We start from the raw sequence: 23,953 nt of genomic DNA on the forward strand, positions 1-23,953 counted from the left end.
AAAGAAAAAGACATGCAAATTAGACACAAAGGAAATAATATGGGAAAAACAAATCAATAGTTTGAAAACAGAAAAATAAGAGAAAGTCAATGAAACACAAAGCCAATCCTTCAAAAAGATGATACATTTTTGAACATGTAGCCAGAAAGAACAAAAACAAAGAGGGCAGAATCAACAATCAATCAGGAAGGAATAGGGCCACACTGCCATAGAACCTGAATATATTTAAAAGATAGGAATATATTACAACTACTTTTTTACTACAATTTTGTACACATAAAATTGACAAGCTGAAAAATCCAACAAGCTGGACAAATTCCTTGAAATTTGCAAACTACCAAAATTCATACACTGGTGATAATCCTATTTATTCCTCATTGAGACTGTATCTACAAACTCTGTAAGTCAGACTGCAATCACTTTCGACTTCAGAAATACACCTTATTCAACCAATGCCTTTTCTTTCCAATATATAAATGGAAAAAATTGCTGTACTTACTGGAAAAGGTTATTGTGAAAATTAAATAAAGAATGTGTAAATTGTTTAGAATACTATCTCATACATAGTAACTCTTATATACATATTATTATATTTATAAAATTCACCGTTAAGTGAATAAGCCAGACACCGAAAGGCATATATGCATGATGTTACTTATACATGGAATCTAAAAAAGCCAAACTATATAAACAGAAAAGAGTTATTATTAGGGGATAGAGATGGGGTAAACTGCCAGCTGTTGGTGCAAGGGCATGAATTATCAATTAGAAGATAAATAATTTTTGGAAATGACATATATCATCATGACTATAGTTCACAATAATGTACTGATAGTTCACAATAACGTACTGTATACTTGAATTCTGCTAATAAAGTATAATTCTTAAGTGTTCTCATGAGAAAAAGGCAATCATATGAAATAATCTATACGTTAGTAACACAAATGTAGCAATTATTTATGTCTACCTGTATCAATATGTCACATGTACATCTTAAATATATAAATTTTTATCCATCATTCATAAGAACACTGTCAGAGGAGGGAAAAGAAAAATGTGAAAAAAAATTCACAAACTAAGCCAAAATATACACCTTTAGAAAACATACATAAAAGAATATACATATATATAAACTCACATGGTAAATGTACAAAGAAAAGGAAAAGAAAAAATCTGTTAAGTATTCAGGAAAATGTTTGCCTGGAGGAGGTGGGGCTTGAAGATTCAGGAAAGAGATTTTAAAGCAACTTACTGGGAAGTCCAACAGTCTTGCTAATAGTGTATCTTAAATTTTAACAGCAGGTTAAAGGTTGTTTGTGTTACTGTGCTTCAAAACTCCCATATATCTTATAAACATTTGTATATGTAAGATATTTCAAAATATAAAATTAAAATATGATAAGTATAATCTATATTATTCTTAAACATGGTAAGAGTAGGTTATAGGGGAAACCAAACACATGAATGTGTGTGTGTGCTTATATACATTTGTGTAAGCATTTAGAAAAGTGGGAAAGTTGACACATCAAAAAGAGATAACTCATCAGAGGACTATCAGGGTTAGAGTGAGAAGTACAGAACTTTTCACAAGATATGCATTATTTTGTAAATGAATACATGAATAAGAGACAGATTGACCAAATATAAGAATCGTCCCCCACATTTCACAACATATCTAAACAATTGAATATTTTTCCCAAAGGAATATACAACTAATTACATAATCATATAATTTCTTTGGTTCAATTTTAGTCTATCTTTAGAATATTGAGTAAATAACTAAAGTGCAGTATACTTTAAGCTACAGTCCAAAGGTGCTTTTCTCCTTTACAAACTGTAAGAAAATTAAAGCTTTAGCCATTCTTTCTGAAATAAAAGTGACCGTATGATTAATAAACTTTAAAACCTGGTAGACGATGAACTATAAGATGTCACAATCACCAAGTTAGAATGTAAGAATTCAATGACAATAGTTTTTATATACATAAAAATCACTGTATTGATGTGATTTTATCCTTACCTGGAAATAACCACAAAGTAAAATAAAATACTGCTTACTCCTAAAGGATAAATTGAATTACATACTATACTTTGTGGTATAAACTGCAAACAAAACCTGGCCAACTTAGAGAAGAAAATGTTTCAAATTTCAATTTCCAAATCAAAGAACCAACAAACACAACAGAAAAATTCACATTTAAATGCTTCTACTTTTCAACTTAACAGTTTCAATACCAAATATAGAATGTATTTAAATTATAATTTCATATTATATGCTGCTATTAGGGAACAACAAAAACAAAATGTGATTATATTTTCAGTATCAAGTGGTTTTACACTTGAACCATTTCACTGATTTAAATAAGTTACCACTACCAAAACTCTTAGAATTTCTTTTACTGACTTCTTCCGATTCCGTGAATACATGGTACAACTGTTCCTTGTATGTTACTGTAATGAGGCAGAAGTTATATCTGATATTTTTATCTCCCACAAAACCCAGCACAATGGCATCTACCACATAGTCACTGACTACAGGATAGTAGATGACTCACTTTCAAAGAACCAAAAACACCTCCCCTAAAGAGATTAATTCTTTAAAGTTTGAAATATTTAGGATGAACATTAGTATTATGAAAATGAACATCCCTCAATTAAATAAAAATATAAATTAAAACATGTTACAAAATAAATATTTCCTACAAAAGCCTCTTTAGGAAGACTGTGAATAATTATACTTTCCTTCATCTATGATAAGTAATATAATCTTGCAGATTTTAATCCACAGGTATTATCTCTAATCTATAAATGGTTTTTTAAAGGAAAGAAAAGGAAACTAATTTTAAAAAAACACCTTTCCTCTGAGGATATGTAAAAATGATTAGGTACTTCATCAAACACATCTTTAGTATGAAATTCATTAGTCCATACTACCAGCAAAATAATAAATAAAACCATCTAGGGCTGGGGATGTGGCTCAAGCGGTAGTACGCTCACCCGGCATGCACAGCTTGCTGAGTTCGATCCTTAGCACCACATAAAAATAAAATAAAGATGTTGTGTCCACCGAAAAAACTAACTAAATAAATAAATATTTAAAAATTCTCTCTTTTTAAAAAAAATCTAAAGTATATATAAAATCTAAATAATCTATATAAAAATCTATATAAAATCTATATAAAAAAATCTAAAATATATATAATTTATATATATATAAATATATAAGCTTTTATCAAATTAGAAATTTAGAATAAAATTAAAATATGCATTTAAACTAAAATATGAAGGTGAATAGATAAAATGGTAAGGAAGTCAGATATATAAATTAATTTGTATATGAAGAAACAATGTTTTTTGGAACAGAGATGCTTAGAGAACTCTCCAAATACCTCAATCTTCTGGTATGTCTATGTGGAATAAAGAAAAGTAAAATATAGTAACACCATCTAATGGTAGACCTATCCAGAAAGAAATTACAAGAAAAATAATTGAAGAAATAGATAAATAGGTGAGATATGAGTATTGTTTTTTTTAGCTCTGAGTACATTTCAGATTCATCTTTTTAATTATGATAGTTGAAATAAAATCCTACCTGAAACAATTTTTCCTTTAGGCCCATGCCATTGGAATGATGGATCTATCAGTTCGGAATTTCGCAGTCGTTGGGTTACACATAGCACATGTGGACTCTTTTGATGGAGCATGACATATACTTTCACTGAAAATAAAATATTAAAATGTTCCAATAACATTTTATGTTCTTTCTTTCTGTATGCGCCTTATATTTTTATAGACTGGGTAACAATCTCTTGCAATATTTCTTTGGATTATTTTTTTCTATTACTTGATGATATGAGCTAAATTTCACTGCAACTATGTAACTAACATTAAAACAACACAATGTATCTTGTGTATATGTGTGAGCATCTGTGTGTTAGTGAATATGTTTGTGTTTGATCACGCAAGCTTATGTCCTCAACGTGAACATAATGCACTGGTACTTTTTATTCAGAGCTCACACATACTGACTACATCCCTCAGAGTATAACTTAAATTACACAAAATTAATATGATTCTTTATCTAGACTTGATGTGTATTATAAAGACATTAAACGAGCAGAAGTTATAAATAGTTTAAATTGGAGGAATAATACATTATTTACAATGATATAACACAAACTACTGGATAAAATAATCCACAGACACTATCTATAACCCATAAAAGTAAACAAAAACATGCTTTAAGTTTAAATATTAAGCACTATGTCCCATCCTGCTTTAAAATTTAAAGAATTATGATGAGTAAAAATAATACTCTTCAGAAGATAAAAAAGGAATACTGTAAAGATTCAATTGTTTTGCATTCACTCATAAGTAAGCTTTTAGAAAATGCTAACTCTTCACTGATTCACCATATGCAAAGATTTTTGTGATTCATTAAAATAAAAATTGTTAGCCAGGCACTGTAGTGCATGCTTATTAATACCAGCAGCTCTGGAAGCTGAGGCAGGAGGATTGTGAGTTCAAAGCCATCCTCAGCCATTTAGCGAGGCTTTAAGCAACTCAGCAAGACTCTGTCTCTAAATAAAATTTAAAATAAATAAATAAATAAAATTAAAATTGTTTCTGAAAATGAAAATTGTTCTTAACTTTAAAGAGACTGCCTTTAAAGTTTTGCCATAAAACATGATGTTTCTTTACGGAGAGGGAGCACGGGAGGAATAGATGAACTCTACATAGGGGAGAAGGGTTGGAAGGGAAAGGAGAGGGCATAGGGTAATTAATGATGGTAGAATGTGATGATCATTATTATCCAAAGTACAGATATGAAGACACGAATTGGTGTGAATATACTATGTATACAACCAGAGATATGAAAAATTGTGCACTATTTATGTAATAAAAATTGTAATGCATTCTGCTGTCATATATAAATAAAAAATAAAAATTAAAAAATGATGTTTCTTGAAAGTACTTTCACATATGTATATCCCTTTACAGGTTCTGAAAACTTCTAAGTGATTTGTTTTTATCATAAATTGGTATTGAATTTTAAACTTTTTCTATATGTTTGAGGTCATCATATAGCTTGTTCCTTCTTGAACGAATTTAAATGAATCCTTGATATTAAAAGTTTACTTTCCTGAAATAAATGAAACTGGTCATGCTATTTTACTTAATTATTGTTAGATATCATTTACAAACGTTTTCTTAGGCTCCTTGCAACTATGTTCAAAAATGGAAATGTGTGTAATTTCTTTATACTACTCTTGGTTCTTTTATCATTTTAAGCATTTATTATGATATATTTCATATTCATTTTCAATATTTATTATAATTAAGATGAATATCAGATCTAAGATTATAATGGCCACATGAAATGAACTGGGAAGACTCCTATCTGTAAATTTTTTCTGAAGGAATATGTAATTTATTTTCCTGGTACATTTTTTTTTAAAAAAGAGAATAGGAAAAATTTTTTTGCATTAACAAGGCTGAATTTACTTGGTTATAAGTCTACTAAGTAATTTACTGGAAGCTAGTTTAGAAATTTATATTTAAACTAGTTATTAAAGTTATTACGAAAATTTTTTTCAGATTGTAATGATTTTTTTAATTTCACTATCTTCATTTGCAACACTTTTTTGTACTTTATTTTCTCATAAAAAATTTACCAAAAATGTATCTATTAAAATTTCCAAAAAAAAAAGTTTTTGATTCCACTAAACTGTACTATTTTATTGTGGTCTCATGAATTTCTGTTCTTCTTTTTCTGTCCTATATTTCTCAGCTGAAACTTTTTTTCCTCTTTTCTAACTTCTTGAATAAGCACTTACCCCATAAATTTTCCCTCCTCAACATCATATACTGGCTTCTATCTTCTCCAATACCATTTTTTCAACCCAGAATTTATTTGTATTTGGTATGAAACATAAATCTAAGTTCCAATTCATATATATATATATATAAATTTTTTTCATATATATATATATATATATATATATATATATATATATATATATATATGAATTTTTGTCAATCTTTTTCAATGTATCTCACCACACCTCCTTTCACATTCAATTCCTTAACCAGGCCAAAGCAGTACTGATTATCACTCCTTTGTGATTTTATTCATGAAAGTACCTAATGTCTCATATTTCAAAAATCAACACAAATATGCACAATTTTACTTTGGCTCTTTGATAGTATCCATGCCATTATTGTAATGGCACTAATTTCCACTAAAACTCCTGTACACATTTCAATCACAACAACAACAGGTGAATCCAAAAGAAGTTCCCAATGCAATGTCAACATACAAAAATAAATAATATTGCTGAAAATCAACAATACATTAAACCATGTTACAAGAAGGGAGATAACAGAGAATGATACACTGAAATTATTCTGTAGTCAGATAAGACCTTTGCAAGGAAGATTTTTAGACTCTAAAAAAAGACAAAGTTACTCACAAAGAAATCATGGGAGAATATACATAGTTTTTAATTGCCAAGTTATGGATATGTATATAAACATACATATATTTATTTATTTGTATAATCAGTTTCCAGAAATTCAATTCTTGAATACTGACTCTAAGATGTATTTTGGAGCTGAGGTTGTAACTTAGTGATAGAGCACTGCCTGAGCATGTTCAAGAATCTGGGTTCAATCCACACCATACATGCACAAGTGTGCACACAAAAACACACACAAACACAGTATTTGGAAAATTAAAGCTTTATGAATGTCTAAAACTTCTATAAAAGGGAAGAGGAGACACCAACAATAAAAATTATTAAGAAATATTATGAAGTTACACTAAATAAAATCATAGTATGGTTTAAGAACAAACAGTAGTGTTTCTAAGGGAAAAAAGAAGTATAAAAAACTGATATCTGATAGAAGTATCTCATCACTGGAAATACTACAGGTTAATAAATGATGGCAAAAATTCATACACACACATAATTATATTTATAAAGTTGAATTTAGATTTATACCTCATACCAAATACAAATAAACTCTGGATTGACTAAAAACCTGAACACAAATTATTATTTAAGTAGATTGTTAAAATAATACCTATAAAGGTATTATAATACTTTGCATTATAGAGAAACTGTTTTCTTTTTTTAGCAAGCAAATTAAAATATTTAATTGTGCCATGCTTTAATAAGATGTCAGATTTACTCAATGACCAAATTACAATCCATATTTCAACTATGAAAATAACAGCATATTGTATGCCCCAAAGATCTTTCTTTGGCATTGGACCATCATCTGTGCTTTTCCTTTTAAGGCATCATTGGTAATGAGCCTGCACTTACCCCTACCTATTCTGCCAATAACCATTGAGAATTATTATCATGTAAATTGCAGAAGTTTGTTACTAAGACAATGAATTATAGAATACAATTTTAGAATTGTATTCTATAAAGACTGTAGAATACAATCTTTCTTTTTTTAGTTGTAGATAAACACATACTTTTAATTTATTTTATTTTTTAAAATTTTTATTTATTTATTTTTTACATGAGCTTTATTATTATTTATTATATTATTATTATTATTTGCATTATAATTCTTAATACACCTTTATACCACAATTTACCATATCTGTGTATATAAGATATGTTGACACCAAATTCACATCTTCATACAGTATTTTGTATAATGATGAGGGTCTCCTTCCACCATCCATGCAATTCCCATTCTCCCTCCCTTTCCCTCCCACCCCTCTTCCCTATCTAGAGGTAATCTTCCTCCCATGATCTGCCTCCCTACCCCCATTTTGAGTCACCCCCTTTATATTAGAAAAGACATTAGGCATTTGTTTTTTTGGGATTGGCTAACTTCACTTAGCATAATCTGCTCTAATGCCATCCATTTCCCTCCAAATGCCATGATCTTATTGTTTTTTAGTGCTGAGTTATATTCCATTGTGTATAAATGCCGCATTTTTTTATCAATTCATCCATTGAAGGACATCTAGGTTGGCTCCACAGTTTAGCTATTGTGAATTGTGCTGCTATAAACATTGATGTGGCTGTGTCCCTGTAGTATGCTGTTTTTAGGTCCTCTGGGTATAGTCCAAGAAGAGGAATAGCTGGGTCAAATGGTGGTTCCATTCCCAGCTTTCCAAGGAATCTCCATACTGCTTTCCAAATTGGCTGCACCAATTTTCAGTCCCACCAGCAGTTTATGAGTGTACCTTTTCCCCTGCATCATCGCCAGCACTTTTTGTTGTTTGTCTTCATAGTGGCTGCCATTCTTACTAGAGTGAGATGGTATCTTAGAGTAGTTTTAATTTGCATTTCTATGATTGCTAGAGATGATGAGCATTTTTTCATATATTTGTTGATTGATTGTATATCCTCTTCTGAAAGTGTCTGTTCAGGTCCTTGGCCCATTTATTCATTGGATTATTTGTTTTTTTGGTGCTTATCTTGTTGAGCCCTTTATATACCCTAGAGATTAGAGCTCAATCTGATGTTTGAGGGATAAAAATTTGTTTCCAGGATGTAGGGTACCTATTCACCTCAAATATTATTTCTTTTGCTGAGAAAAAAACTTTTTTAGTTTGAATCCATCCCATTTGTTGATTCTTGGTTTTAATTCTTATGCTATAGGCATCTTATTAAGGAAGTTGGGGCCTAGTCCCACGTGATGGAGTATAGGGCCTACTTTTTCTTCTATTAGATGCAGAGTCTCTGGTTTAATTCCTAGATCCTTGATCCATTTTGAGTTAACTTTTGTGCATGGTGAGAGATAGGGATTCAATTTCATTTTGTTGCATATGGATTTCCAGTTTTCCCAGCACCATTTGTTGAAGATGCTATCCTTTCTCCATTGCATACTTTTGGCACCTTTGTCTAATATAAGGGTTAGTCTATGTGTCCTCTATTCTGTACCATTGGTCTGCCAGCCTGTTTTGGTGCCAGTACCATGCTGTTTTTGTTACTATTGCACCGTAGTATAGTTTAAGGTCTGGTATACTGATACCACCTGTTTCACTCTTCCTGCTTAGAATCGCTTTAGCTATTTGGGGTCTCTTATTTTTCCAGATGAATTGCATAATTGCTTTTTCTATTTCTATGAGGAATGCCATTGGGATTTTGATCAGAATTGCATTGAACCTGTATAGTTCTTTTGGTAATATGGTCATTTTAATAATATTAATTCTGCCTATCCATGAGCAAGGCAGATCTTTCCATCTTCTAAGGTCTTCTTCTATTTCTCTCTTTAGGGTTATATAGTTTTCATTGTATAGATCTTTCACCTCTTTTGTTGAGTCCCAAGGTTTTATTTTTTTTTTAGGATATTGTGAATGCGGTAGTTTTCCTCATTTCCTGTTCAGAGGATTTGTCACTAATATACAGGAATGCCTTTAATTTATGGATGTTGATTTTATATCCTACCACTTTGCTAAATTCATTTACTAGTTCTAGAAGTTTCTTGGTAGAGTTTTTTGGGTCTTCTAGGTACAGAATCATATCATCAGCAAATAATGCCAATTTGAGTTCTTTTTTTAATGTGTATCCCTTTAATTTCTTTCATCTGTCTAATTTCTCTGGCCAGTGTTTCAACTATGTTGAATAGAAGTGGTGAGGGAGGGCATCCCTGTCTTGTTCCAGATTTTAGAGGGAATGCCTTCAGTTTTTCTCTGTTTAGAATGATGTTGACCTGATTAGCGTAGATAGCTTTTACATGTTGAGGTAAGTTCCTGTTATCCCTAGTTTTTCTAGTGCTTTGAACATAAAGGGGTGCTGTATTTTGTCAAATGCTTTTTCTGTTTCTATCAAGATGATCATATGGTTCTTATCTTTATTCTATTGATGTGATGTATTACATTTATTGATTTCCGTATGTTGAACCAACCTTGCATCTCGGGGATGAATCCCACTTGATCATGGTGCACAATCTTTTTTTATGTTTTTGATCCGATTTGCCAGAATTTTATTGAGGATTTTTGCATCTATATTCATTAGAGATATTGGTCTGAAGTTTTCTTTCTTTGAGGTGTCTTTGTCTGGTTTTGGAATCAGGGTGATATTGGCCTCGTAGAATGAATTTGAAAGTACTCCCTCTTTTTCTGTTTACTGAAATAGACTGAAGAGTATTGGTATTAGTTCTTCTTTAAAGGTCTTGTAAAACTTGGCTGTATATCTGTCCGGTCCTGGGCTTTTCTTGGTTGGTAATCTTTTGATGGCTTCTTCTATTTTCTCACTTGATATTGGTCTGTTTAAGTTGTGTATATCTTCCTGACTCAATCTGGGCAGATCATATGACTTAAGGAATTTCTCGATGTCTTCACTATCTTCTATTTTATTCAAGTATAAGGTTTCAAAATAATTTCTATCTTCTGTATTTCTGTAGTGTCTGTTGTGATATTGCCTTTTTCTTTCTGTATGCTAGTAATTTGGGTTCTCTCTCTTCTTCTCTTTGTTATCATGGCTAAGGGTGTGTCAATCTTATTTATTTTTTCAAAGAACCAACTTTCAGTTTTGTCAATTTTTTCAATTGTTTATTTTGTTTCAATTTAATTGATTTCAGCTCTGATTTTAATTATTTATTTTATTTTTTTATTGGTTGTTCAAAACATTACAAAGCTCATGACATATCATCTTCCATACATTTGATTCAAGTGGGTTATGAACTCCCATTTTTTACCCCAAATACAAGTTGCAGAATCACATCGGTTTATTTCTTGCCTTCTACTGCATTTGCTGCTGATTTGTTCTTCTTTTTTCTAGGGCTTTGAGATTTAGTGTGAGGTCATTTATTTGTTGGCTTTTTCTTCTTTTAAGGAATGAACTCCATGCAATAAATTTTCCTCTTAGTACTGCTTTCATAGTGTCCCAGAGATTTCTATATGTTGTGTCTATGTTTTCATTTACCTCTTAAGAATTTTTTAATTTCTCCTTGATGTCTTCTGTAACCCATTGTTCATTCAGTAGCATATTGTTCATTCTCCATGTGATGTAGGAATTTTTCTTCCTTATTTTATAATTGATTTCCAATTTCATTCCATTATGATCGGATAAAATGCATGGTAGTATCTCTACTCCTTTGTATTTGCTAAGAGTTGCCCTGTGGCATACTATATGGTCTATTTTTGAGAAGGATCCATGTGCTGCTGAGAAAAAAACTGTATCTGCTTGATGTTGGTTGATATATTCTATATATGTCAATTAAGTCTAAGTTATTAATCGTGTTATTGAGTTCTATAGTGAGAAACTATTTTCATGGCAAAGGTACGAACACAAAAATACTAAACTCAGATGATTAAATATTAACAATTTCTGTTCAATCCTATACAACATGAACAAACTTAACAGATTTGAACTTGGGAAGAAGATATTCCAACAAAGAAAATCAATGATGGATTTGTAATGGAATATAAATGATATGAAATAACTCCTTTGAAAACAGGCAGAAAAAAAATGAACAGAGGCAGCTTAACTTTTTTTGCTTAGCAAACAATGGAAAAATTGGATAATATTTTATGCTGGTGAGTATGTGGGAAATATCCCTTGAACCCTTCTGGAGGAGATGTGAACTGGTACAGACACTTTGAAGACCTATATCTTAGTGAGATGGAGAATGGTAAGGTCATATGATACTTATCAACTACTCCTGGATACAATAGGCCCAGAAACTTTTTATACAAGTAAAACACACACACACACACACACACACACACACACACACACACGTGTGTGTGTATGTGTTATCATATGCACCAAGAAATGAAATTAAGTGAAAATGTAAACAAATGTTCACTGACCAAATGGATACATGAGTGAATAAAAACAGAAAACTAACTGACATTAATAGAGCAAGTAAAATGAGAACAAGTTAAAAAAAGGACCACAGAACAGAAAAATGGCCAATAGAGATAGATGCTGAAACCTTGCACAACAGAAGAAACTCCAGGCATAAAACAGCAGGCAGTCAGCATACACATCTAGCAAAATGTCAGTCTAAAAGAAATTAAAAATACTCTACTTCTGATAAAAACACTATCTGCTGAATTGTAATGTTAATTCATTTAAAGAACAAATTTAACATTATTCAATAACATTAAATAATAAGGAAATCAGATATAAATAACTATTTATGATCTAGATTTAAAAGTTATAGCTAGTAAAATCAACAAACGTGGCAGAGTAAGGAGTTCCAAATTTTTTTCATAAATAATAATAAGAATTTTCAGAACTCTGAAATTCATCAAAGACTTTAAGCAAGGTAAGAAAAATTTACACAAGACAACTGAATTTCAGTGTTGTGGGATGAACTGTTCTCCTCTCATCACCCCCACATTCATATGTTGAAGTCTTAATCCCCACTCCCTGAGAAAGTGAATTTATTTGTAGATAGAATTCTACAAAGGAAATCAAAATTAAATCTTTAGGCTGGGTCCAAATCTAGTGTGAATGATGCCCTTAAAAAAGGAAAGATTTGAACACATAAGTATTGATGAAAGGCAATGTGAAGAGACATAGGAAGAAGGAACAGATCTTTCTTTCAGAGCACTCAGAGGAATCAACCCTTACAGCAACTGATTTTGGACTTCTATCCTCCAAAACTGTGAGATTATTTCTGCTGTATAAGCTATTCAGTCTGTAGTGTTTTGTTATAAAAGCTCTAACGAAACAACATACTTGTGAAAAAATGGTGCTCTTAAAGCATTTTAACTTGCTCTTTTGCTGTCCTCACAATCTCTGTAGTATCCATGAAAGTAAAGTCTTAAATTATAGTGAGAACCATCAGCCTCACAACCACTGGAAGGGGCAAACAAGATCAAAATAACTCCAAAACTTCTTTCCCAGAGAACTGTCATTATTAGACCTGTCTAGCAATCTCTTGAAAGACCCTACTCACAAGGCTATCTTCCCTTGATTTTGTGACTGCCTGATACAGTAGAGGATAGGTGAGGAAACTAGTAAGTTAACCAAAAGCTTAAGATAAAAATCTGGTGAGTAACATTTCCACAGGAAGTAAGAAAACTGACACATTCCTAACAAAATAGAAGCCTGTATATTCCAGGCTGTATGTATGTCCAGGACGTGTGCCATCTCAGTAAATACCAAGAAGCCTCATGTTCTCACCTCTAACTGAAATTGAGATTCTACATAGCATAAAGTCAATGCTAAGGTAGAACTGTCAAATACATAGCTAAAAATAAAAGATACTAAAAATTAAAGATACAATCCACAGTATGCACACATAGACCTCAGCAAAGACTAAGCTGTTTAATTAGAGTTCTATATAATCATTAGCCAAAGACAACTGTTCAGAAAGTTCAGTGATTATGCATGTAAAGAATAAATAATTTACACAATTAGTTCAAAAAAGTCACTAAACAAACAAAAAAGATAGGCAAACAACATCATAATCTGGGAGGAAAGAAGAATCTTAGAGGGTTGTTTTGCTATATTATTAATATTTCCAGTTTTCAACTAAAAACATAAACATGCAAAAAAAGAGAAAAAGTTCAATTACATACATAGAAAAAGAGCAGCCAATTGAAACTTACCCTAAAATTAAGATCGAATATTGGGCTTACTGCATAAATACATATACAATTAGCTATTTTAAATATAGTACAAGAAAACAATGTCTAAAGAAATAAAAACAGTATGAGATGATCATCTCCCTAAACAGAGAATATCAACAAAGAGATAAATTATAAAAGAACAATTAAAATATAATAATTGGGGCTGGGATGTGGCTCAAGCGGTAGCGTGCTTGCCTGGCCTGCACGGGGCACTGGGTTTGATCCTCAGCACCACATAAAAATAAAAAAAAAAAGATGTTGTGTCCACTGAAAACTAAAAAATAAATATTAAAAAAGTTCTCTCTCTCTCTCTCTCTCTCTCTCTCTCTCTCTCTCTTTAAAAAAAAATATAATTGAGGGCCGGGGTTGTGGCTCAGCAGTAGAGCACTCGCCTAACAAGTGTGAGGCCCTGGGTTCGATCCTCAGCACCACATAAAAATAAATAAAATAAAGGTATTGTGTCCAGCTACAACTAAAAAAATAAATATTTTTTAAAAATATAATAATTGAAATAAAAAAATTATCTAAAAGGAATCAACAGCTTGATCAGGCAGAAGAATCAGTGAATTTTAAGATAAACAATTTGGGGTTATCCAGTCTGAAGAAAAAAAGAAATAAAGATAAATGAATAAAGACTTAGAGATATGAGAGAAATCATCAAATCATGAGTACATGCATAATAATGAGTGTTCCATGAAGAGCGGGGAGAGACACAAAAGATATTTAAAGAAATAATGATAAACACGTCCCCAAAAGGATGAATAGTATGAATCTACAAATCCAAGAAGGTCAATGAACTCTAATTAAAATAAACCCAAAGAAATCTATACACAGGTACATAATTAAGTTCATAAACAAAAATATAATACTGGTAGCAACAAAGAAAGGAACTAACAACATACCAGTGGTCTTCAATTACTAGCTTATTTCTCATTTGAAGACAATGAAACATAAAATCTGAACAGACCTAAAACAACCACAGTGATTAAATTAGTATTCAAAAAACTTCCACAAAGAAAAATCTAGTACCAGATGGATTCACTGGTAAATTCTACCAAAAGACTAAAGCACAATTAACAATAATCCTTCATAAACTTTTTCCAAAAAATAGAAGAGGAGGGAAAACATTCCAACTTGTTCTACAAATCCAATATTATTCTAAAACCAAAATCAAATGAAGATATCACAAGAAAACTACAGATCAAATTTCCTTATGAATCTAGAGGTATAAAAATCATCAAAATACTGGCAACCAAATCTGGCAGTATTAATAAAAAATGGACTATATATCACAGTCAACTAAGATTTATTCCAGGAATTCAATGCTGATTCAGAATACTAAAATTTGTCAATATGATGCAACATGTTAACAGAAGCAAGGATTAAAAAACAAATGATCATTTCCAAAGATGTGAAAAATTTGACAAAATCTAACACCCTCTCTCCCTCCCTTACACACACACACATACGCTCGCGCGCGCGCACACACACACACACAGAGTAAAACTGAACAGAGTGAACTTAGTCAACCTGATTAAGGACATCTATTAAAAAAAAAAAAAAAAAAAAAAAAAAACTCATACCTACCATCCAACTTACTGAAAACTTTTCCTTCCCTAAGATCAGGAGCAAGACAAAGATATCTGTTATCATCAATATTGAGGTTCTACCTAAGAAGCTGGCATGAAAATATAAAAGGAATTCAGATTGGAAAGGAAGGAAATAGAACTATCTCTATTTGCAGATGTAAAAAAAAATTTAATGAACCACCCTAAAAATAGAGCTAAATAATGAATAAAGCAAGATGGCAGGATACGACCAAAATATCATCTGTATTTCTACAATTTGTCAATGAATAATCCACAAACTAAATAAAATCCTTCTATTTACAACAGCATCAAAAGTAGTAAAATATTTAGTAAAAAAACTGAACAAAAGAAAAGTTAAAACTTGCACACTGAACACTACAAAACATCATAAAGTGAAATTAAAGAAAACTTAAATAGACAGATAGTCCATATTCCTGGATTGAAAATACTTAAAATTGTTAAGATGACAAAAATAGATCTGCAGAGTCAATGCAATTCCTACTTTAAGACCAAGGGACTTCTTGCAGAAACTGACACACTAAATCAAGAGTTGATATGGAAATGCAAGAATAACCATAACATTCTATAAAATAAAAAAATTATAAAAGATTTACACTTCATAGCTCAAAAATTTATTATAAAGCAACAATAGCCAAGACAACAAGGTATTGACCTGAGGAAATATATATATATATATATATATATATATATATATATATATATATATATATGAATGAAAATATCAATTGTATTTCTAGTAGTGAACAATCCATGAACTAAATAAAATTCTTCCATTTATAACAGCATCAAAATAATAAAATATTTAGAAATAAGGCTAGCAAAAGAAATGTAAGACTTGTACACTGAAAACTACAAAACATTCAGAACAAAAATTAATATACATCAATGGCACTCATAAATAAAACTCATAAACTACGGCTAATCATTTTTTAAGAAGGGTACCAAGACAATTAAATACAGAGAAAATAGTATCTTCAACAAATGGTACTAGAACAATTAGGTAACAATCACATGCTAAAGAAGGAATTTGATCTCTCTCTTGCATCATAAAAATTAATTCAAAATGGATCAAAGACCTAAATAAAAGAGCTAAAACAATGAAACTCATATGAAGAAACATATAAGGAAATTATTGCTCCATTAATGATCACAACTGGTTAGATGATAATTTCTTAAATATGACACCAGAAGTACCAGAAAAAAATAGAAATTAGACTTTATCAAACTTTAAAATGTGAATTTCAAAAGACACATTAATAAAGTTAAAATACAATCCATGTAATTGGAGAAAATATTTGTAAATCATTTGTATGGTATGTGTCCAACACTCAGAATATATAAAGAACACTATAACTCAACAACAACCAAAAATATTTTAAAAACAGGAAAAAGATCTAAATAGCCATTTTTGCAAAATGGTATTCACATGGCCATAAACATAAAATCATTAGCTATTAGAGAAATACAAATCAAAATCACAAGATTCCACTTTACACACATTAGGATAGCTGTAAACAAAAAAAGATGGATAGTATCAAGTATTGATGAGGATGTTGGAAAGTTTGAACCCTCTAACATTACTAGTGTGAAAGTAAGCTAGTTCAGGCTCTTCGAAAATTAGTTTGGCAGTTTTTCAAAATGTTAAAAATAGGATCATCTGTTTTCTAGCAAATCCCCTAGGAAAATGCCTAAGAGAAAGGAAAACAAACATTTACTCGAAATAAAATATTATTCAACTGCAAAAAGGAAGGAAGTACTTACATATTGTATAACATGATAAGCCTCAAAGACCTTAAACTAAGTGAATGAACCCAGACACAAAAGGCTACTACAATTACAATTATAATTCCACTAATGTCTGGAATCGGCAAATCTACACAAACAGGAAGCCAATTTGTTGTTTCCAGGAGCTGGAAAGTGATGACCTAATAGGTATGATGTTTTTATTGAGAGTGATGAAAATGCGATGTAAGATAGTGGGGATGTTATCTAACATTGCCAACACACTAATTTTATGGAAAATGAATTTATACCCTGATAAAAATGCAAAAACAAAGTTGTGGCTTCTGTGTCTCATGTGACTTTTATAAGATTTTGTAAATCCAAAATCTCGTTTAAAATGTTTTAGCATGTTTAAATTGTCCATATTTAATATTATACCTAGTATTATACAATAAGCAAAAACAATATTGGCAACTTCAGCTAAATTTTAGAATTATCCTTTGCATAATTATGTCATTATAGCATAAAAATTAAGCTTTGAAGAATCTAACTATATGGAAAGAACTTTAATCCATTTCTGTAGAAGGACATGAACTTTAGAAGACAGGAGAACTAGGAAACATTAGCCATTTGGAAAACACTAATAAAATTTAAATCACAAAAATGGCAAGTTATATTCCATGTATGTATGATATGTCAAAAATAAATTCTTAATGTCATGTATAACTAAAAAGAAAAAATGTAAACAAATGTTAACTTTTTAAAATTATTGTGAGTCTATATATGAATACCTGGAAAATTTGATGATCCCACTATTTTCACTGACTCTTGGGTCAAGCAAAAATTCTTGGAAATCGAACCAAATATTCAACTATGAAAGGCAAAAAGAAAGCAAAGGGTTAACAAATTTCCTCACTGGAAACTCCAAAACTTTAAAGTACACTTGATCTTACACAAAGGTGAAGCTCATAAATCCAGTTCCTCTTGTATCTCATATCTCTTTTCCAACTCTACTCACCTTCATGTGCCCTAATGAGTTTAATCTACCTACTGCCTTCTCTCTATTACATCTCATTTCTGGCTTTTTTCACATTCACTTAGAACACTATGTTTTAGTTTCTAAATTCCAAATCTCCTATCCCTCAAGACCCAAATCACAAATACCACCTCTTTCAAAACTCCTGTTTGTTTGTATTTGTCAGGATATCAGGATATCACTACCACCTCTGTTATGTAATTCATTCCACATTTTATTATAGTTGTTTATGGACAAATATAATTTTATTTATTATACATTCAATTGATGGAAGTATCAGTGTTTATATAAACTTATCAAAAAATAAAACAAAGCTTTATACCATGTACATGGCAACTATTAAATAATTGTGAAATATATTGATATCCCTCATTTTTGAATGAACACGTTTGAAAGGGATAATGGTGAGAACAGAGCAAGTGAGAAAATCAATATAAAAATACAGTATTACAAAGCACTATACCCAAGTACTCTCTAACAACAAAGAAGTAAAGCACAAATAAAATAAAATGGTATTAAAAGCCAGAAGATCTGAGTTTAAATCCCACCACATACTGGTTTTAAGAAAGCCACTTTAAAGTTTAGGAGCCTAACTTTTCTCATCTGGAACTGGGACAATAATTCCAGCTTACAGAGTTACTGTAGGACTAAATGTAATTTGTATAAATTATAAAATGCCATATAAATACATGGCCTTTAGTATTCATGGTTCACATATAAATATATTGACTCCTTATTCTGCTTCTTATACCCTCATTGGTCTGGTCTGATTAGTGGGTCAAAAAAAAGACAAGGAAGATATTTAAATGAAAACACTTCCTTTCATATTAGGTACAAAACCATGAACCACTTTCAAAAGTATCTTAATCCTGCAAATAAAGGACACTGGATATTCTCATAGATCAATTTTTGGATTCCAGATGACTGGAGTTTAGCATATCTTGTAAATCTCCACTCACTCACTCACTCTTTTCTCCACCTCATCTATCCCATGCTTACTTCCACATTCCTTCCGCATTTTTCTTGGAGACCTTATTTTTTCATTCTCCTTTATTTGAACAAGTGTTAGCATTTTAGAAAGCCTCTTTTGTGCTTTTCATTCATCAATTCTTGGATTTTATTTTTAAGAAAGTCTAGAATATATAAACAAAAATAAAGTAGCCAAATATTTCCAGTTAAATAACAGTTCAATTACACTCTTAACTTTTTTCAGCACTTGTTTCTATCATGTTATTTTGAAATATCATAAATGTATTTTGTAAGAATATGGAAAAGCATGTCAGCTCTTCAGATGTCAAAACTTAAAAAAATCTCAGCATATTCTGCATTTTATATCTCCAGCCAATAGAGGGAGCTCGTGTATCACGGATATTTTAAAATCACAGCACACATACTATGGAATACATTGGCTCAGGACAATATATTATGGAACTCACAAAGAAATATAAAGCCAGTAAATGAACCATGGGTTTAATTTAGGAGTTTATTAATTCAGTTTAAATTTCAAACTTTTAACTCCAGGTGTTTGAGTGCTCTTCTATCTTCAAAAGATTAAAGATTTCCCAGTCATTCGCTCCTCTTTGCAAATACAGGGACTTTGTACGACCTCTACATAAAATACACTTTTTTGGTCAGGTATTAATTAAGTACAGTGTTTATATAAACCGGGTGCACGTGACACAGGAAAACGTAATCAAGGGTGGAGTCACGGTTACCCAGCAGAGCTAGACCACCGAGCGCCGCCGACCCTCACCTGACGGGGGCGCCCGCACAAGAAAGGCGGAGAAGAGGAGGATGGCTGCTCGGGAGAGCGGGAAGCCAGAGGCCCGGGCCCGCCGCCAGGTCCGCCACGCCCGGCCAGAGGCCGAGGTCTCCATCCTTACGCCGCCGCCGCCTGCCTACACTCCACGCAGAAGGTCGTTACGCGACGCGCGCTCACCCGCCGCCGGAAATTGGCGGGCGGTGGACCGGAAGGCGAACCGGACGGACTCGCCGCCACTTCCCGCGGAGCGGTAGGCTAGAGTTGTGTTGGCATGTCCGCTTGACTTTTGACACTAGGGGAGGAAGGAACGCGCGCCGCTGCCCCGCGCTGAGCGTCCACTGAATCTTCCAGACAGCTCCGCTGCTGAGGGAATCCTCCAGCGCTTAAGCGACTTGTGGAAGATTCTGTATCTAGGCAAGGGATCCGGGAGCCCCCAAGCCCGGCGTCTTGGCCTTTTAGTAGCAATTATGGACAGAGGGAACCCCCTTTTTGCAAGATGGGATGTAGGCTGTGTCTTAGTGTTTGGGGTTCAACTCTGATCAACACACAAAACTTATGAGTTAATACACCTGCAGTGCTCAGAGATTGCCTGAATCTCATTGTTGGCAACACGTACATTACTGACATATGGAATATACTGGAAGAAAAATGTAGTGAATTTGGGGAGCTAAAGGTAATGCTTTTAACGCCAAGATGCGGCTCGATGGAAAAATGGAAGAAAGGACCATAGATGGAATTGACTTTCGCACTCAGCCTGGAAAATCATCTTTCATCACCTAAATTTAGAAAAGCCTACTAAAACACCTATCAGCCTAAGAGTCTGTTTATAACAAGAATATATTTTTAGAGCAATTGAAATGGAATTATGCCTCTACTTTTTTGCTTCTGGAAGGATTTACCTGATAGTAGCAGAGGTATGATAAAAATGTCTCATGCAGTTGCTGCAAATACTTGAAGAATGAAGAGCAACTAAAGACTGCCTAACAACAATTGTATTGTCACCTTTATGTAATAAGAAGGAATGAGTGATATGAGTGGACTAATAACTCACTAGATATACTTTGAATATACTCATAGATTTCAAACCTGGCAGCCTTACCAGTTATTTCAATCTCCTTTACTGTTGAGAAGTATATCTTAAAATTTTTAATGGTTTTATATTACACCATAGATACCTTAACCTTTTGCTGTCTTAAAACTGACCTGATACACATGTCATATATCTGACTTATACAATTTTGCCTGAGTTGAATTTTGGCTTTACTAAGTGTGGTATGAGCTTTTATCTCATGTTATAATGTTTGGAATTCCCTTGGAGGCAGTTTTCCTGCAAGACTAAATTGTGTGGTTTAAAGCAGATTTTAAGTGAACCGCTATATTTCGAATTTAAATAAGATTTTATTTTTCATGTGGATGAATAAACTGATACCTTGTTGTAATTTTCTAGAATTAGTGTTAAAACCCTCATTTCTGTTCTTGAACACCATAGTAGCATTAGAGAAGTAAGGATTATCTAAAATGTAAAGGATGAGACTTTACTTTGAGTATAATTTGGGATTACTTCCTTAAAAATTAGGCATACTAAATTATCTTTAATATAATACATGTTTACTTTGCAGTAAATTTAAATTAACACCTATTTAGACCACAAATATAAAGATACTTGTATCAGGAAAACTCTTTCATTTTAGTCACATCTATTCTTAAAATATACATTTTTACTAAACCAACTGCTTTATACTCCTTAACTTAACCATACAATATCAACTTATGCAAATTTTTAGATAAATGAACATAGTTGTCCTGAGTATTGGAGAAAAATGCATCATGGACACATTACTACCAAGGTTTTCCTAAGAATTACATTATGATGTGCATAATAGTTCAGTGATTAGAGTTCTAGCTGTTGCCCAGCACCAAGGGCTCTGCTTTTTTTCTGTCTGTTCTTTTACTGCTTTGCTTCCCTATCCTCATTTTTATGGAAAAAGACATTTTTCTACTGAAAATAAAGCCTTATTCTATCAACATTTAGAAAGATGAATCAAAAGTTTTATGCTAGATAAACACTAATCTTCAGTTACTGGAAATATAAGAATTTTTTTAGTTAAAAATTCATCAGAAGAATTTAATTTCCTGTCCTTATAAAAGAAGAAAGGCTATAGATATGGAGGTTCGGTGCAAACCTGGAAAGATAAGTATTCCTAAAAGGTCTATCTCTTCAGGAAGAAAAACTGTTGAGAATGAAGATTACCCACACTACTCTGATCTCTTAAGAAAAATGAATATGCCCTTTTTTTTTTCCATTTTTTTTTTTTTTAAGAGACAAGGTCTCATTGTGTTGGCCAGCTGGACCCAAACTCCTGGGCTCAAGCAGTCCTCTTATCTGAGCTTCCAAGTAGTTGAGATTATAGGCACATGCCACCATGCCTGATGTGATTATGAGAGGTCAAAGGTGAAACATTAGCAATATGAGTAATGACTAATACAATAGTTTATTAATGAAGTAGATTTGAGTTCTGTCTGCTGGAATTTGCTATGAGCAATCCAAATTCCAGTCTGCCTAGATTATTTTTCGTGTTTAGCTACTATTCTGTTACATTCTCCTCTGGTTCCTTATTTTTTGTATTAGAAGTCACTTCCTAATCAGACTTTGGGCTGTGCAAAGACCTTGTGAGAGACCTTGCAAAATCTTCATTTCAAGATTCTGTATGGTTGTGCTTCCCAGATGAATATGCCCTTTGTGAAAGGATTTGAAGACAGACATGACTATGGCAGATTTGAAAAGAAATGTAATCCTGCCTTTCTTAAATTTCATCTTTACCCCCCTTCTGTCCTGCCAAACTATCATGTACACTATCCTTATCCTCCACCTATGGGCCAGATTATCCATTATTTCCACTTCGAGATGATGTGCCCTTAGTTGATCCCTGTTCAGGATTTGTGAGTCCTGGTGGTGATGCTGATTTAAAGCCTGGCATTGGCAGAACTATATCAAACCTGGCAGATTTCAGTGATGTGAAACCTCAACATCGAATTCCTAGACCAGACCCTGAATTTCCAACAACAATAAAAAGGCAAACAATTCTGTTTGAAGAACTGCAACAGAGTAGGAGGTGGAATTCCAGGCAAGTACCAGACATTTCCATCAGAGCAAAACTTGGAGGTAAATAAAGTAATATGGACTTTGTAACTCTTAAATACTCCAGTGAGAAAGAAAAACATGGATATAAGATATAGGATTTTAGCAGTCAAATTGACAAAATGATACCTGAATAGGGCATTTTTAAGTTTATATATATATATATATATGTATATATATATATATATATATTTAATTGTAGTTGGACACAATATCTTTGTTTATTTTTATGTGGTACTGAGGATCGAACCCAGTGCCTCACACATGTGAGGTGGGCACTCTACTGTTGAGCTACAGATCCAGCCCAAATTATATATTTTTTTTTTAAATTATAGAATGATAAATATAAATCTATTTGCAGAATAAAATTTAATTTAAAAAGAAAAAAATATTTATTAAGTTTAAGTCAGGAAAAAAGGTATAACGATCATTTATTTTAGAAATATAGATATTATTTTACCACAAAGGAATTTATGTACTACATTGGTAATTGTGTAGCAAGCCTCGTTATATAAGTCTCTCACTTGAAAACAATAATTTACTGATGGTTGTTAAACAGGTCACAGGAGCTCAAATTAAGTGGGAACAAATGTGAAAGTTAATTTGGGGGTACAGTAAGAACAGAGATGAAGAGAAGCATCCCCTGCATAAATAGCTTTACAGGACCAGAACCAGGATTCATGACCTCTTACTGATATGTGCCACGTGGTTTCTCTGTAAGAGTTCCACTATATAACCACAGGCCTGGGCCCAGAAGTTTGGCAAGAATTAGCTCCAAAGGAAACCCTCAGGGACTTTTTCCTGTATTAAAATATGTCTGATAGACAGGGAGGGAAAAAAAGCTTTGAGTATTTGAAAAGGAAAAGGCCAAATGACATAGCAGGAAGTGCTTGAATTGCTCCAATGTCAAAGATGGCAATACCTTGCCATGGCTTTGTTTCAGCACCAACCAGACTGGAAGCTACCATGTGTTAGTATGGTAGGGATTCGTAGTTTTTGCCCTTTCTTCCTGGAGAAAGGCCATACAAGAAACCAGGAGAGGATAGGAATAAAGGAAAAAGTAATCAAAATGAAAATCCCCACAAGATAACTCCTCAGCCCTACCATCCAGAGACTGTTA

General features: G+C 32.3%; 2 pseudogenes; one reads left to right on the forward strand and one right to left on the reverse strand.

The window, feature by feature from the left end:
- The window catches only part of LOC124081299 (zona pellucida-binding protein 1-like), a 60,884-nt pseudogene extending 40,590 nt beyond the window's left edge, over positions 1-20,294 (reverse strand).
- Positions 20,295-20,387: 93 nt separating this feature from the next.
- LOC131423537 (spermatogenesis-associated protein 48-like) lies at positions 20,388-22,936 on the forward strand (annotated as a pseudogene).
- The last annotated feature ends 1,017 nt before the right edge of the window (positions 22,937-23,953 follow it).

Source organism: Marmota monax, unplaced genomic scaffold (assembly GCF_021218885.2).
Source record: "Marmota monax isolate L192 unplaced genomic scaffold, Marmota_monax_Labrador192_F-V1.1 WCK01_AAM20220418_F8-fsc01255, whole genome shotgun sequence".
Taxonomy (NCBI): Eukaryota; Metazoa; Chordata; class Mammalia; order Rodentia; family Sciuridae; genus Marmota; species Marmota monax.